Below are 17,599 nucleotides of genomic sequence, written 5' to 3' on the forward strand. Positions count from 1 at the left end.
AATTAGAAACAAATATTTAACAAAGAAACACAAAAAAAATCTATTAAATTATACAACCACATTCATTTCTTACTTATTCCGTATTTAAGATCAACCAATAAAGGATTGAAATATTTGAAGTTCTGTGACTGAATGGCAAGGTTCACATCAACTCTAATCCATGTAAGCTAGAGAAGTATGTATACGCAATCGTAAGGTACATTATGACAAAGAAGACCTACATTGTTTTGTAAACAGTAATGTCAAATTCTTCAAATAAACAAGGTCCTCAAGAGAATCGGAACAAAAATTGTTTCTCATTGTTGTTTTAGTTTGAAAATGTGAAATTTTCAAAATGTCCTAAAACATGTCAGGACCGAAGCGTTGATTACTAAACTGATGTAAACTTGGGGGAATAACAGTCCACCAGTAGTGGTATCGACCGAATGCTAGTTCGTTAAAAATCACTTTATCAATGTTGTGCCTAACCCACACGCTGATCTATTTGCCCTTAAAAGTCTTATAAACTAATTGTAATCATTCTAACCGACCGAAATTACAAAAAGTTGTGTTACTATTTATCGTTTCTTGTGTAATATTCCATGAAAGAATAAGTGACAGGTGTGTTTAAAGATTATATACTTTATATATTTATATATAAAAAAGAGGGAGTTTGAATCTAAGTGCAAGTATAATGAACTTGATAAATTTCGTGCCTCACTGAGATATGTGTTCTTAACTACTTGTACTAAATTCTGATCGTGGTGATGTACTGACGTTTTATAAAGTGTTTTGTTACTAATAGTTTTCGTTTCTTGTTTAATCTTTCATGAAAGGATTACTAACAAATGTATGAATTGGTGAAGAAAAAATCTAATGGTGGTGCACTTTTTTTTGCTACGGCCCTATGAAAGTAACGAATTTTGATGATTGTCCCATTTTTCATCAATTTTTACCGATTTTTGGGTTATAATCGTGAAAAATTACTTTTTTCATACTTTAAATAAAGATGAAGTGAACCAATCTGAATAAATTCAACTTAAAAAAAACTATAGGAAGGTGTTTATATAAGAAAGTTTTATCATATTTTGATGATTTTGCGTGTCAAATTTACCATGCTGTCAATTTTGTAAAGGAGAAGGTATGATAAGCTACCTGATCGGCCCCTATTTTAGTGAAAAATTAAAGACAATTTTTTTTTATGATATATATGTTTTTAACTTCCATACATATCGAACGAACATAAACACCATTGAAGTCCGAATATTTCAAACTTTTAACAATCAAAACGACACGTTTCTCTTTGCCGAGTTACGCAAAAACAACAAAATGGTCGGTACTCAACTGTAATATCGAATAAATTAAATAGGAGCGGACGCTCGCCCTAAGAAGATATTTTCAGATATTGTCAAAAATGTAATGCTGTGCCACCTTGCAAAAGGACTTTTTGGGGCGAGCGTCCGCTCATATTGAAATTTAAAAAAAAACTGCCGGAATTTTGCCCCAAACTTACTTTTTACCGGTTGACGGAATGAACTCGTTTTTTTACCGACTTTATGTTTATTTTTTTCCAAGCTCCTTTTTATACACGTATATTAAGTGTAAAGACTTATGTTGACTTTTCGAATGGCATAAATACCTACACATCAACTACAATTTTTGTTTTATGACCTATCAATAGTTCATTTTGAATTACCGGATTGTAAGACTTATTTTGTGCCCCTGTTTCTATCGGAAGGAGCTGACACGATAGATTACATTAGCAACTCCTTTGTAATTTTTCTCTGTTTGATGAGTCTTATGTAGACAAAACGCGCGTCTGGTGTACTTAATTATAATCCTGGTACCTTTAATAACTATTAAGAACAAAATGCATATTATTTCAACTTTTTTTTGTAATAAATGATTGAAAAAATACATAAATAAGAAATTTAAAAAGAAAAAAATGATAAGAGATGAACACTTACCTGGTAAAATCATGTCTTGTACCTCTCTACCATTTTCACAAAATTTTGTCAAAAAAGACTGACTTGATTGTTAAAAGAAATGTGAAAAAATAATTACTGAAAACCTGTTTGTTGTAAATACCTAATTTTTCACAGAGTTTAGTTTAAGTATAACATTTTTAAAATTCATTGATATTCTCCACTTGTATCACATGTTTTGGAAATAATTCCAGAACGAGATTTCAATGAGACTGAAACGTCCGAAGAATACATCCTTAAGTTAGTTTTATATGATGTTTTTGTTTCTTTCATTTACTTTTATCGTCAATATTTCTGTAAATTTTTAAGGGATAAAAATTACAAATAAGATAAAATGAAAACCCCGCTAGGTTTAAACTTTCCAACAAATGTAATGGCCAAGCAGTCAACACCGTGTAGAACGCCGCATGCGGGGTGTCGGCTATGTTTGACACGGGGGCGGTAAAACCGTTTTCAAGCGGAGAAAAATGATCAAGGTAAGTTCAAGTATCAAAATTTCTTTTTTGAGAATCGTTTGTTCATAATAATGAATTGCACGGTAAGAACCGAACCATAATATATTTCCAGCAAGCAGAAGCAGACGTTTTCGGTGCTCTGGTTTCTCAAACACCTGTCCTTAGTTTTCCGTGTTGCAGATTTTGAAGCTTCTTGTGCAAGTTTCGGGATAAAAAAACTACTTCTGACAATTTTTCCCGTATGATTTACTAGTATATAGAAATGAGTTCCTGTTCGTGAAATTTAACCGAATGCCAGCTTCTTATTAAAAAACTATGGATTTTAAAACTGATTTTCCATCAAAATATAACGTGTTGATCGGGGTGTCAGATTTTGCGTTTCAAGGGAGAAAAATCACAGAGGAGATCTCCGTATAAGTTGTTATAAACAAAAGTGGTCATCATTGTTGTAAGTGTTTTTGGTAAACAGTTGTTTTCTTACATGCATAAAGTGTGTGTCCTTTTGATTTAAAATTCATTTTCATTTATGTACTGTGTATTCATTAATATTCGTTAGATACCAATCTTCGTGGATTTTTTGGGTATAAGTAAACCACGAAATTCAATGTTCAACGAATGACAAATTTCCGGTAGGCTTGTATGCAGATTTCGGCAAAACCATGAAATTAGATATCCACGAACATGTAAGTTTTCTTTAATCCACGAAAATCGGTACCCACGAAAATAAATGAATCCACAGTTTTGGTTTTCTCATACAATTATACAGTGGCACAAAAATATCAAGAATATATCATCTGATGTGTGTGTTTTAATTAAGGAATGACTGTAATATTTTTTCTGTCTAAGTAGAAATAACATAAAACATCTGGTGCACAATGAATAACGCGCCTCGCGGGTTTTTTAACAGTGTGCACAACATTTTTTATGTTATTTCGAATAGACAGAAAAAATATTACAGTCATTGTTTATAATTTAATTCTAAATTCCATTTGAAACCGTAGAAAACCATGAAAAACGTTGATGACGTCACGGTCACATGACTAAATTATGTCTATGGGCTGATAACAAAATAACGTCAGCCAATCAGAGGACGCGTTACATCAAAAATTAAATTATACAGCTGCTGATACGAAATCCAAAGATGATTTTCAACTTGAAATATCTATGTGAATGTTTGGGATTATCTAAGCTGTAAGTCTGTTCTTTGAATTTTTATGTTAATGAACAGCAATAATCAAAGGTCGTTATTATCCAGTAGAAACTATTGAATCGAATAATATATAAATACGTATACTGTGTAAACGGCAATGAGCAACAAAACAAATAAAAAGTTTAAAACCTACATATCAAAATTCGATTTTTAGAACAAATTTTCAAACAAATAATTTGTTACTTTCCATACCATTTAGCTGTACATACGAAGGAGAAAGATGTTCATGTAAAATGATGTTATTTCCTTACCATTAATCAATTCTTTCTCTTTAATAGATATCGAAAATTACGAGTGGCACATATGATAGTCTTTGTATCACAACAGGTGAAATAATATCAAGATTGTTTTATATGTACAATAATAAAATATAGAATTTATATGTATAGCATGTTATATTTTCTTTTCTATGCATATCATGATATATTTTCCTAAAATGTCTTGTGCCAAGTCAGAAATATGTCATTTCTAATGGTTCGTTTCTGCTTTTGTTGCACTTCAGTGATTCTGTTGTTCCGTTGTTATCCTCTTATAGTTGATGTTTGTAGCCGGATTTGTTTTCTCTTTATCTATTTTGAACAACGGTCTACTACTGTTGCCTTTATTTATAGTAACGATTGTAATTTTCCAACAACATTTACAAGTACACCTATAATTGCAAAACATGGCTAAACCTGATATGTTTTTTACTCTTCCTGACTTTTTCTATAAGCTAAGTTGGTAGACATGTCACTTTCTGTTCAGTTCATATTCTATCAATAAAATTAACGGTACCAATTTTCTTGCACCAGATGCGCATTTCGACAATACATGTCTCTTCAGTGATGCTCGTGAACAAAATATTTGAAATCCAAAACTTATATAAAAGATGAAGAGCTATAATCCAAAAGGTCAAAAAGTATAGCCAAATCCTTGAAAGAAATCAGAGCTTTGCATGAGGGAGATACATTTCTTAATTTATAATAATTTCTATCATTTTGTAACAGCAAATTTTAAAAACACAAAAAATCCGTATTTTCATGCCAGTAATAGGCTGGTGATACCCTCGGGGACTAATAGTCCACCAGCAGAGGCATCGACCCAGTGATAGTAATAAAATTGAAGGTACCAATTTTCTTGCAGCAGATGCGCATTTCGACAATGCATGTCTCTTCAATGATTCTCGTGAACAAAATATTTGAAATCCAAAGCTTATATAAAAGATGAAGAGCTATAATCCAAAATTCCAAAAAGTATAGCCAAATCCGTGAAAGGAATCAGAGCTTTGTATGAGGGAGATACATTTCTTTATTTTCAATAATTTCTATCATTTTGTAACAGCAAATTTTAATAACACAAAAAATCTGTATTTCCATGCCAGTACCGAAGTACTGGCTACTAGGCTGGTGATACCCTCGGGGACTAATAGTCCACCAGCAGAGGTATCGACGCAGTGGTAGTAATAAAATTAATGGTACCAATTTTCTTGCACCAGATGCGCTTTTCGACAATACATGTCTCTTCAGTGATGCTCGTGGCCAAAATATTTGAAATCCAAAGCTTATATAAAAGATAAAGAGCTATAATCCAAAAGGTTATAACAAGTCGGGAAAAGAGCCATCACATTACGGGGACAACGAAGGTTTTAAGCGATTTATTTCTTTTGCAAATTTCGCGAGTAGAAAAATAACGTGAATATAAATCGTCGCGAATATGTAAAACTTGTATCTTTCCTTATACAACTACATCAAGTAAATTACAAAACAACTCGCAAAGCGGACTAGAAAGTGCTAAACGGGAAATAAGGTATCCGCGAAAATAAGTTGGTTTACAGTTTTAGAGAAGTATCTGCATACACTCCAGGAGCTTCTGGAATGACCATGTTGGGCTTGTGTCACTTTCTTTTCAGTTTTTTGTTTGTGTTTTGAAGTCGATTGTTTTTTTTTTTTATCGTTTTCCTTTTTTTGCGATGAGTTTGTCAGTTCGTCTTCGACCCGTGAGTTTAAACATTCTTTGATATCTTCTGATTCTCAAATAGAATAACTTGTGAATGGTGGCAACGTTATATAAAACAACCAAGACATCAATTCATCACACCCAAAAAAAAATGTAAATGTTGTACTTTGTTAATCCTGTTTTGGGGAAAGTTTGTTTTAATAGTTGAGTCAAGGGAACATCTATCTATAAAATCCATGGCTTAAACTTTCCAGGTAAATGATTGAAATTGTTTAGAACTGTCAGCACATTGAACCTTATGTTTGTTTGAAATCTACGTAATAAGTATGGATGCACTTAGACGTATATTGCAGTTTTTTTTTTTTTTTTATGTGATGTCTTCTTCCATTTGAAGGTGTCACAGAAAAAAAATTCAAAGGGCCAAGTGAGCTATTCTCATATAAAATTGTTCATCAGGTCAAGATCTATCTGCTCTGAAATTTTTAGACGAATCAGAAAAGCGTTGTTGTGTTGCTGCCCCGGAGTTGATAATTTTAAGAAAATTTGGCAGTTTTTGGTTATTATAGTTAACAAAGATACCAGGATTATAATTTAGTACGCCAGACGCGCGTTTCGTCTACATAAGATTCATCAGTGACGCTCATATCAAAGTATTTATCAAGCCAAACAAGTACGAAGTTGAAGAGCATTGAGGATTCAAAATTCCAAAAATAATGTGCCAAATACGGCTAAGGTAATGTTATCTTGAATATTATTATGTATAGAGATAAACAGCAATATTGTTCAGTAAAGTAGGATCTACAAATAAGTCAAATGACCAAAATTGTCAATTGACCCCTTAAGGAATTATTGCCCTTAACAGTAATTTTTAACAATTTTTTGTAAAGTTTTTTTTAGTAATCTTTTACAAAAATCTTCTCCTCTGAAATATAATCATTAGAGTATCTAGTTTATATTTGTGTCCGATGACCTCGCCTGCCAATCAACATGGCCGACATGGCTTAGAATAGACCATAGGGGTAAAATGCAGTTTTTGGCTTATATCTGTAAAACTAAAGCATTAAGAGCAAATCTGACATGGGTAAAAATGTTCATCAGTTTTAGACCTATCTACCCTGAAATTTTCAGACGAATCAGACAACTCATTGTTATGATGCTGCCTCTATAATGATTATTTCAAGGAAATTTTGCAGTTTTTGGTTATTATCTTAAATAATATATTATAATAAAAAGAGATAAACTGTAAACAGCAATAATGTTCAGCAAAGTACGAATTACAAGTAAGCCAATAAGACAAAGAATTTCAATTTACCCCTTAAGGAGTTATTGTCCTTTATAGTCAATCTCTATTTTTAACACTTTTTTTTTCGTAAACCTTTGTAATCTTTTACAAATGCTTCTCCGCTTATTCTACTGGGCCAAAAAGAATTAGACTTAGCCACAATTTTCAATAGGGTATTTTGATGGGAAAATATATCCAATGACCCTGCTATCCAACCAACATGACCTGCATGGCTAAAAATAGAACATAGGGATTTACTATATAAGTCTAAGGGAAAATTGTAAATGCAGGTGAGCGACACAGGCTCTTGAGAGCCTTTAGTTTGGATTTTTCTTATAAGACTGTTGCCTTGAATACAGCATGGACGTTCAATTTTTGGTACATGGTTTGAATAATTACTGATTTCTTATGAAATAAAACAATGATGTTTCTTGAAATAAAAACATAAGCGATCAACCAACATACCATCTAATGACCTCCACACCTGCACCTATGAAAACTTTTAACAAAAGCTTGTCTTAACATTTTAACGTGTGACACCATATAATTCAGTCAAAACTCAAATGCAGTAGTTGAACAATTGATTCGATGTTTGTTAAATATTGCTGAACATTTACATGACAAAAAATTGAGATCTGACGGCATAGCCATATTTTTATAAATTTGTAGCATACAATTTCCCCATTGTTATTTATTCATTTGAGCATTTTTATATTTTTAACTTAAGATCATGTTTAAAACCAATAAACGGCGCAAAATAAAGACAAGTGTTTAAGCATAAACATTAAATTCACACAGAGTATCTTATCATTGGAATAGTATATAACTTTTATATCGGAAAGAAATTGAACAAGAAAAGTCCAGGAATGGTTATAGTTCTATACCCAGTCAATTTTTGGGATAGATATAGTAGTGATACCTATAACATATTCAATGACAGAAAAGTGCGAGCTAATAACCCGATTTATTTGTATTCTTGAAACAACGATGTGTAGACAAAGTTTATCTTTCTTTTCCAATGATGCAATCCAGATTATTTCTTTTAAAGCGACATCTTAAAACATTCTCGCTTTTTCGAACGTCACAATATCATATCATTAGATAAGCAAGGTTGATTGTTTGATGGTTATTTAGTCAACAAAGAAAGTCATGTTAACGTATTAATGAAATTGATATTGAAAACAAGATATCTATATTATTTATAATTATCATTATTTTGACATTATTAATTCTTCACTTTCCAATGATGTTCCCGCTTGCTGGATATCTACAAAATAAAAGGCAGCATGATAAAATCTATATTACTAAATGAATAGAGTTGAAATTGGATGTCGCGTTTTCTTTTTTTTTTCCATAAATACACGGAAATTGTTCTTTACCACAAAGGGGTAATAAACAGCGTTCGGCTCTGAAATTAACGTGCCATCATCATAAATTTTAGAGCTGTAGGTCGTGAATGACGGTCGATCCGAACTGGCGTTTTTCCGATTCAAAGCCCCAAATAGCCCGAAAAGGAAAACGCGACACCAAATTTCAACTCTTTTCATTCAGTAAGAGAGATTTCGTAGCATATACGGTAAATATTTAGCTTACACTGAAACGATTTGTGATACAGATTCCCTTGACGCTCTCAGCAATCAAACAACAGATTTTTATACGGAAGGCTTTTCCTTTCGCATCAATTTTTCATGAAAAGGTCGGGGTATTACTTCATTTTTCGGTTAAAAGTGGTGCCGAAGTACGGCTGGAATGGGAGCCACTCCCATTCATATATTAATGCATAAAATTCCGCTTTGTCTGCATATATTATGGTCTGTTCAGCAAAAAGTTAGTGAACCCTTAAGGGTAGGGGATTAATTCGGTTTTCGGTTAAAAATTGGTACAGAAATGCGGATTGATTGTAACCCCATTCATATATATTAATATATATATATATATATATATATATATATATATATATATATATATATATATATATATAAATTTCTGTAGAAGGGTCTAAAAACAGCACAAACAACATTTTCCAAAAGACCAAAAAAATGAAAAAGTATATTTAAACAAAACGCATTTGACTAACAGGTCGAACAACTGATGTTCTTTAACCCAGCTGACTGCCATTGGCGATTGCCAAATAAAATTGATCACAAGATTTAACAAAATGGATCTTAATATAAATTTAATACTAAACACATTTTTTTTTTTTGAACTTGTAGCCACGATGTTATGCCACAAACATACCATGCATACGGTGTCAATATTTTTTAGTACTTTAGGATTTCGACAATAAATGTCTCTTCAGTGATGTTAGGGATCGAAACGATATTTTGAAGGCCATATAAAAAGTACCCTCATTTTTAGATAAACTGTTGAATTTTAAGAGTCAATATAGGATGAACGGATCATATAAACCGGAGGGAAAGTATGATACAAGCCCAAACGAAAAAATATAAACGAGTCTAAATTGAAAACTACGTTCAAACCTATGATTGCGTTGGATAAAAACCGCAATTTTTATACGTGTACATGTTATACAAGTTTCGTTGTAGAAGATTTTGTTGTTATTAATGCATAAAAGTTTCAACCCACTCATATATGGGGATGGTTCGGAGCACGAAAACACCGGAAATCAGACACTTGTGATACACATTCTCTTGACGCTCTCAACAATTTTAAAACGGCAAGAGCTTTAACTTCTGGGGAGCTGCAGCAATTCAACATGAAAAGGACGGAGGGGTTAATGCATCCAGGGTATAACAAGGACATATCCTATGAGTAGATCACAAACGCCAATAGTTTCTTTCGGAAAGACTTTTCTTTTGGATGTCATATTGCGTGGAGAGTGGAGGTATTTCGTCTGTAACACACATCAAAAAGATTTAAGATCTTAATATCGCCTTACACCAAAACTAACCAACGTAAATTTCACGGATATTTTCTAGCAAATAATTATATGGATAGATGTTTCAAACACGTTTTTCTTCAAATCAGATTTATAAATGAAGCAATATTTGGTGATGATAGTGGAATTATTCGTAACCTTCCACGTATATATAAAAGTTATTCTAAATAAAATCTGGTGCTTCATAGAGGCAGTCACTATCAATAAAAGTTCTGTCGACATATAGTGTTTAATATAATTAAAATCTGCTGTATTAATGTGATATTATAATAAGTCGTTTTAAATAATATGCAATTTAAAAGAATTCATTTTCATTTGATTAGTTACTTTGACCAATCATGTAAAATCTTGTCATATTGCTTTTACTGTTAACAATCAAATATAAAAATGATAAAAAGAAATGGTGAAATTGCCTATGTGATAAATGTTCAAAACAGACCAAAATGACACAAAAATTAACAACTACATGTCACAGAACGGTCTTCGACAATGAACAAACCCCACATCACTTTTTTCCATAAACTTACTCCATTTCGCATATGAAATTTAATTCATGCGAACAATCAATATCGTTCCATCCGTTGGCTCTGTTACTTTTAATTTCAAGACAGTTTTCTTTACCATTTTGATTGTTCGGTTCAGTAGGATACCAGTTAGTGTATGATAACTGTTTCCCTGTTGATGCCCACACCCAGACTCCTTCTAAAACTTCATCTGTTCCGTCTAACCAATAGTGACCTAAAGAAAATTTTATTACCAATATTATAGACATAATGATAAACTGTTTCTTTTATATGCAATAGTTTATCATTTGAAGACGTCTGAAACGCATTGACTAAAACTAAAATTAAGAAAACAAGGCTGTTGCATGATGGCTGATAGGTCTGCAACGTTTTCTTCTTAACAGGCCAACAAAGAATCCCTCAGATAACTTTTTGTTATTCACCATACATATTACTTCGGATCTATGTCCCTATCCTGACTGAATAAAGGTAATTTATTTATGTGTTCCGAAAATAGCTCTCGGTTTCAGCCGGTGTTTACCGCGGGACGAGAGATTTCCTTGAAATAATTTTTATTTTGTTACTCCTGACAAATCTTGTGGACAAATGCCAATATAGAATGAATAATAACAATACATTTATATAACAAATTAAAAAAAAAAAACGACTCAAGTAAAAACGAAATAACATGCAGACGGGGGAAAATTAAACATTCTTAAATAAATATTAAGCTAGATATCAAAGCGGTAACTACTTCTGCCTTTTCAAATACATATACATTTATTGGAAACATATAAGTTGTGAATTTTGCAAGCCTTACCTTCGTAAAGAATGACAATTTTTTCATCAAAACCTATTTTGATATAAATTTGTATGAACTAAAAGACATTTGTGTGGTTATTTTATCTGCATATATTATCTATATATATAAAGATCAATTTTGTTACATCTTTGTGGTCAAGTTATTTGGCAATCGTTAATGAATGTCAGCAGGATTTAAGAACATCAGTTGTTAGACCTATTTGTCAAATGCGTTTTGTTACAATATACTTTTTCATTTTTTGGTCTTTTTGGAAACTGCTGTTTGTGCTGTAGACCCTCCTACAACGAAATTTGTTTTACATGCACACATATAAAAATTGCGGTTTTTATCCTACACAATCATAGGTTTGAACGTTGTTTTTAATTTAGACCTGTTTATATTTATTTTTTTGGGGCTTGTATTATATTTTCCCTCCAGTTTATATAATCCGTTCATACTATTTCGACTCTTTAAAACTCAAGAGTCTATACTAAATTGAGGTAAATTATATGGCCTTCAAAATATTTTTTTCAATCCCTAACAACACTGAAGAGATATTTATTGGTGAAATCCGGAAATAGTGTAAAAAATTAGGCACCTCATGTTTGTGGTTTACCATCTTTCCCGCAAGTTTATTGTTTTCTGTATGGTATTAAATTAATATAAAGATCTATTTTGTTACATCTTTGTGATCAATGTATTTGACCCCTCTACAACGAAATTTGTTTTACACACACACGTATAAAAATTGCGGGTTTTTCCCAACACAATCATAGGTTTGAACGTTGTATTCATTTTAGACTTGTATATTACATATAAAGAGAGAAAGAGAGAGAGAGAGAGATTCTAACTGTCGAGTGTATAAATATCGTATAACACGAGATTTGTTGGTGGATTCTGTTTCTCTTTAATGTTATTCATGCAGTATGCAGTCAAACTTATTCCTTCTTCTCAAATGTTTTGAAAAACGGATGTGTTTTTCCTATGTGATGTCATCAGGCATGGTTGCCTTTTTCATGACGTCACAATAGGAATATCAGAGGAAAGTTAGTAAATTTAACGCCATAATTGAATGTTTACCAATGAGCAGCTAAGATCAACGAACCACGTTTTGATTCAATAAAAATATTCACCAGGTTAGGAAAACGATAAATCGGCTAAGAATTAGAGAAACTTCTTTACAAAATTTCTTTGCATTTCAGCGTTGTCAGAAAACTTGTGTAAAAAAATTCTTTTATTTCCTAATAATTGATATACAAGTACATACGAAGAATTCCAGTATATCTTTCGATTTTATCAATTTGATCCACAAGAAAAGTGTTTTCTCCGCGAGTTTGAACATCAGCCAGTTGTGAGTGGTAGGTTCTACAAAAGCTCTGAAAAAAGAAATAGAAATATGTCAAGTCAACCTCACGACTAATTGTAACGAAAAATAGCAATAGGTCGTTTTACATTCCATTTTCAAATAACCGTTATCAGACAATTTCGGGACACGAAACAAAGCCCAACATTAATCTTCAAATTCAATTCAACAAGTTAAAAATATTGAAAAAGTAACCAAATAAACCTGATTGAGTGTCCCAGATTGTTCTGCTGGTGGCAACCGTCATATTTCAATCCTGTATCGTTCTAGACATGCATAGATTATTTGCCACTGGACATTAAGCAATTTACAATCAATCAACAAAATGTGGTCAGTTTATATACTTAGTATATTCAGATCAAAGGCCTTTTTTTCCTTACATAAAGTAGTTTCATATTTTTTTTGTTGATGATTGTTTAAGCTAACATATTGCAGAACTCCAGTATCTACTTTACATAACTTAAAATTATTTCATGGTTTGCATTGAAACTTTCATTTCAGTGGTGGAATTAGAATCTTTATATATTGTGGTTATGATCCCAGAAATATTGTGAAAAATTTGATTCATTCCAATTCTTGTCTATAAAAAAATGTAAGCAATAAAAATTTTGACTGCAAAGAAAATAATAAGGGCTATGCGTTGTTTTCCTCTCTCTTCCTCTGGTCTTTTTATTCCTAAAATAACAATCTTATATCAACTGCATGTAGATTAAGCAGGTTTAACAAATACGCAACTCTCATTTTAACTAATGATATGATATTTCCTTTCTCAGCACAGTAAAGTGATATGAAATATTATCGCTAGAACCTATGAAGAATGAATAACAGTTAAACATTTTTATAACAAATTTTTTAAAAAAAGTACGCTGCATTAATAATAACCAACTAATTTTCACGAGCGATTTATTTTCGCGTTTTTCGCGTGTATACAAAAATCGCGAATATAAATCGTCGCAAAAATGTTACATTAGGATCTTTTCTCGTTGAACTACATTAAGCAAAGTTAAAAATCGCGAAACAAAATCGTGTAGAAATGGGTAGTTAGGGCTAAACGCGAAAAAAAGTATCCACGAAAATAAGTTGGTTTACAGTATTTCTCATTAATTTTTGTTTCCTAATTTATTAACTAAGCTTAGTTTACGTTGTTGATGTTATTTCGAAAACGTAGACTTACCGCTGCACTAGTCCACGATCTTTTGGTATCACTAATATAATAACACGAACTACCATAGTGGAGCCATCCTCTCTCACATTCAGATAGTACTACAGTAACAGCTAAAAAGTAAAAAGCAGTCCTCTGAAACATGTTCCTAACTGGTAAAATATCTCTTTATAGATTTTTAGCATCCTATATGCTGTTCTTTGATAACCTTTTTTTTATTATTTTTTTGTTCAATAGAACGTTCAAATCCAAATAGGTAAAACTGTTGCTACTATATAAATAAATAATTGAGATGGTGATAGATTGACAAAGGAGATTATTTAGGAGTAGCAAAATGTTCTCAACTATGTCTGATCGAGGGAAACAATCATTATTTATTTTTATACGGTAGTAAATATATTCGAGGGTCGATGCTCAAAACAAAATGAGAAAATAAATTAACAACAAAATCGAGTTGAGATGACCAATGATAATCTGTTTACCGCTAGTTTAATTATGACGACGTTGTCACGTTCATGACAATTTCATTAGCAACGCCACGTGCCCCCTTAGTTTCTAGCGATAATTTCATAACACTCGACTCCGCTGAGACAAAAATTATCAGTTAGCAAGATCAAGGGAATTTTTTTTTAAATAGCGATAAAAATATATATCTGTAAATCATACATTTGCTGCGTCATATAACACCAGGCCGCTACAATTCTAACCAATGAGATCAAAATAAGCGTTAGTTCCTAAACTTCAGATATTTCTATTTATTTATATTTGCTTTTAATAGGGTCTGCGGTAGCTGAGTATTCTAATTAGTTGAACTACTGCATCACTAGCCTGCCAACACTAAGGTTGAGAGTTCGAATCCCCCCCCCCCCCGAAATACATCAAAATTACTGAAAAGTTGAGTTAAACACCAATCTATCGTCTACAAAAAGTCCCTATTTTTTATATGGTATATAGACATATTATGATAAAGTCAAAAATTACACTGGCTGTGTAAATTTTCGGACTAAATTTTTCTGTTCAAAGATCAAAATTATTTGTAACAAGAATGTTTCCATAGTACACGGATGCCACATTCGCATCATTTTCTATGTTAAGTGGACCGTGAAATTGTGGTCAAAACTTAAATTTTGCAGTTAAAATAGAAAGATCATATCATAGGGAACATTCACCAAGTTTCAAGATGATTGGAATTTAACTTAACAGGAAGCTTGCTTGACACAAATCTTAAACCAAAATCATTAACCAGAACTAGGAAAGACGGACGGATGAACAAACGGACGAACGAACGGACGCACAGACCGAAAAAAACATAATGCTTCTATGTGAGGTATAAAAACAAATTGAACAGAATGGTTGTACAAAAGTTATCTAGCTAAATTTTTTGAACTATTAGTAATGCAGCGTACAGTCTGTTATAGTTCCGCATCGTAGATTTGTAAACACAGGTGGTAGGTATCTTACCAACTCCTGCATGGGAATACACAAGATGAAAAAGAGAACTACACATATTTTATTAATCGTACAGTATTTATGGTTTTTTGTTTTTTTTTATCATGTGTTTCTCACAAAGGTATATTTCACAACTTTCGAATTATGGATCTTTAATGATCTCTAATTTGGTACTTTGATTGGCTTTTCAACGTTTTAAATTCGAGCGTCATTGATTTGTTATTTACTAGATTGTTTTACACTAAATTTAAAATCAGTTTAGAAGCATTAATTGCAATGGGTACATTTGTACCAATCTGAGGCAGCCTGTATCCCTGTTTGAATATTCAGTTACACACTATGAATACCTGGTGCCGAAGAACAGAATGACTGAAAATGTTCTCCTTCACGTATGCAAGACATGCAGACGAAAACAATAACCAGATTATACTGTCAATTCCAAATTTATTGGATTTCGTGGTAATAGGTTAACTACGAGTTTAAATGTTCAACGAAGTTCAAATTTATTGAAGGGTCTGAATACAAACTTACTTTGGGAATTCCACGACAAAATAATATATCAAAGAAAGTACAAGTTTTTCTCGATCCACAAAAGTTGGTACCTACGAAATGAATCAGCAGTAACTCACACTGTTTCTGGTTATGTTTTCAGTTATTCAAGTAAAGAACCATTTTAGGTGGGTTTGAAAAAAGAGCAGGCATTTAACAAAAAGTCGTATGCATGTACTTTAGACTTTTTTCTGCAAACCTGTTTACCATTGGGTTTTTTCATCTATGACATGCTGTCTATTGTTCCACTTCCAAAAGCAGACAGGCAAGCAAGAGACTTCAGTTTTCAGTTGTCATGGAAGTTGGTATACATTGCATTTCCGTTGCACTTCGTACTGATCGTCTAACACTAAGTAGCTTTGATGTTTGTTTGCAAGTAATCTTTTTAGGGTAATTTTCGTTACTATTTTTTTTGTTCCGGAAACTATTTAACATAAAGACTTCATATCTGATTAGCAGCATGACAGTGATGATATATTACGTTTGGCTATATTTTAAATCTGTCAGACACCTTCTCCTGTTTGCCGCTTATTGCTCATTGTTCAACGTCTAGAATGATTTTTTTTATTTCATAAATAGCCGTGTCCATAATTCAATCCAATCAAAGCTTAGAACTCAAATGTGTTTCTGTCTTTATGCTGCATTCGTTTGAAAGCAGAAGGGATGCAAGATATAACAGAGGTATATAAAAACTAATGAATTGAAACCATACTGATAACGCCATGGCAAAATAAAACGATTGAAAGACAAAAAAACAAGACAGATAACTAAATATAGAAAATAATTTTCTAGTAGGTTTTGGATTGTCTGAGAGATTATCAATAAAAAAAACAATACACAACAAAATATTTAGAAAGCGTTACAACATGTATCTCCCCTTCTTTTAAGTGTGATTCGTGTCACTTAGTCTTTAGTTTTTCTATTTTGTGTTGTGTGTACTCTTGGTTGTTTGTTGGCCACACTGTTCTATTTTGCCCCTCTTTCGTACAAATATTTTTGGGTTCAAACTATATGTATAATACATGTTAAGATTATTTGAATATTTTTTGTGTATCTTTCTTTAATGACAGATGTTAGGTTTTAAAATAAAGAAGATGAAGCAAAACAAGTTATAAACAAGTATGTGTCCATAGTACACGCACTATTATATTCTGTGTTCAGCTGACGTGAAATTGGGGGAAAACTATAATTTAGCATGTGTACTAAGTTTCAAGTTAATTGGACTTCAACTTCGTTAAAACAACATTGACCAAAAACATTAACCTGAAGCGGGACATACGGACGAATGGACGGACGGATGAAAGGACGGCGCTATAAACCAAACCCACCACCAACACCCAACACTGAATGCATCAGGGTCAAATTACGATTTTCGACAAAGACATATTTCTTAGATATAAAGAATCAAATTGCCAATATAGTCATTACTATGATAATTAAAGCAAAGTATATGACAATACTTACAACAAAGAAGAAAATTGATAATGAAAAACAGACAATACTCCATGGTGCCAGTACTTATTGTCTTCTGATAAACATGTAGTTTTAAATCGATAAGCATAAAATGTGCACTCGAATGACATTGTGATAAGTGTTTCGACCTAATATGAGACCTCAACTATAAGAGGAAATACATTCGCGTATTTAGATAACGATACAAAGAGATAAATTGAATTACAAATAAAATCTAAAATCATGATTCTAAAATTTCTCACAGCGAAAGTTTAAATGATTTATAATCAGCAATTTTAATAGAAATAAGACGATGTGGTAAAGTGGCAATGAGACATCTCTCCATACAAGTCACAATATACAAAACTATTATATGTCAAAACTAGTTTTCCTTAGAGCACACATTCTCGGGTTTGGATGTTTGTTTGTTAGTAGTAATCTGTGTTGGGTAATAACCATTTTCATTAATTTTTTGTACATAGTTCTTTTATTTGTGTCAAAGCATTATAGCTAAACACAAAGCTTCTAACCCAGCGAAATTTATTTTATTTTCATATCTTTCTTGAAGAAAACT

The sequence above is a fragment of the Mytilus galloprovincialis genome, chromosome 10 (assembly GCF_965363235.1).
Source record: "Mytilus galloprovincialis chromosome 10, xbMytGall1.hap1.1, whole genome shotgun sequence".
Taxonomy (NCBI): Eukaryota; Metazoa; Mollusca; class Bivalvia; order Mytilida; family Mytilidae; genus Mytilus; species Mytilus galloprovincialis.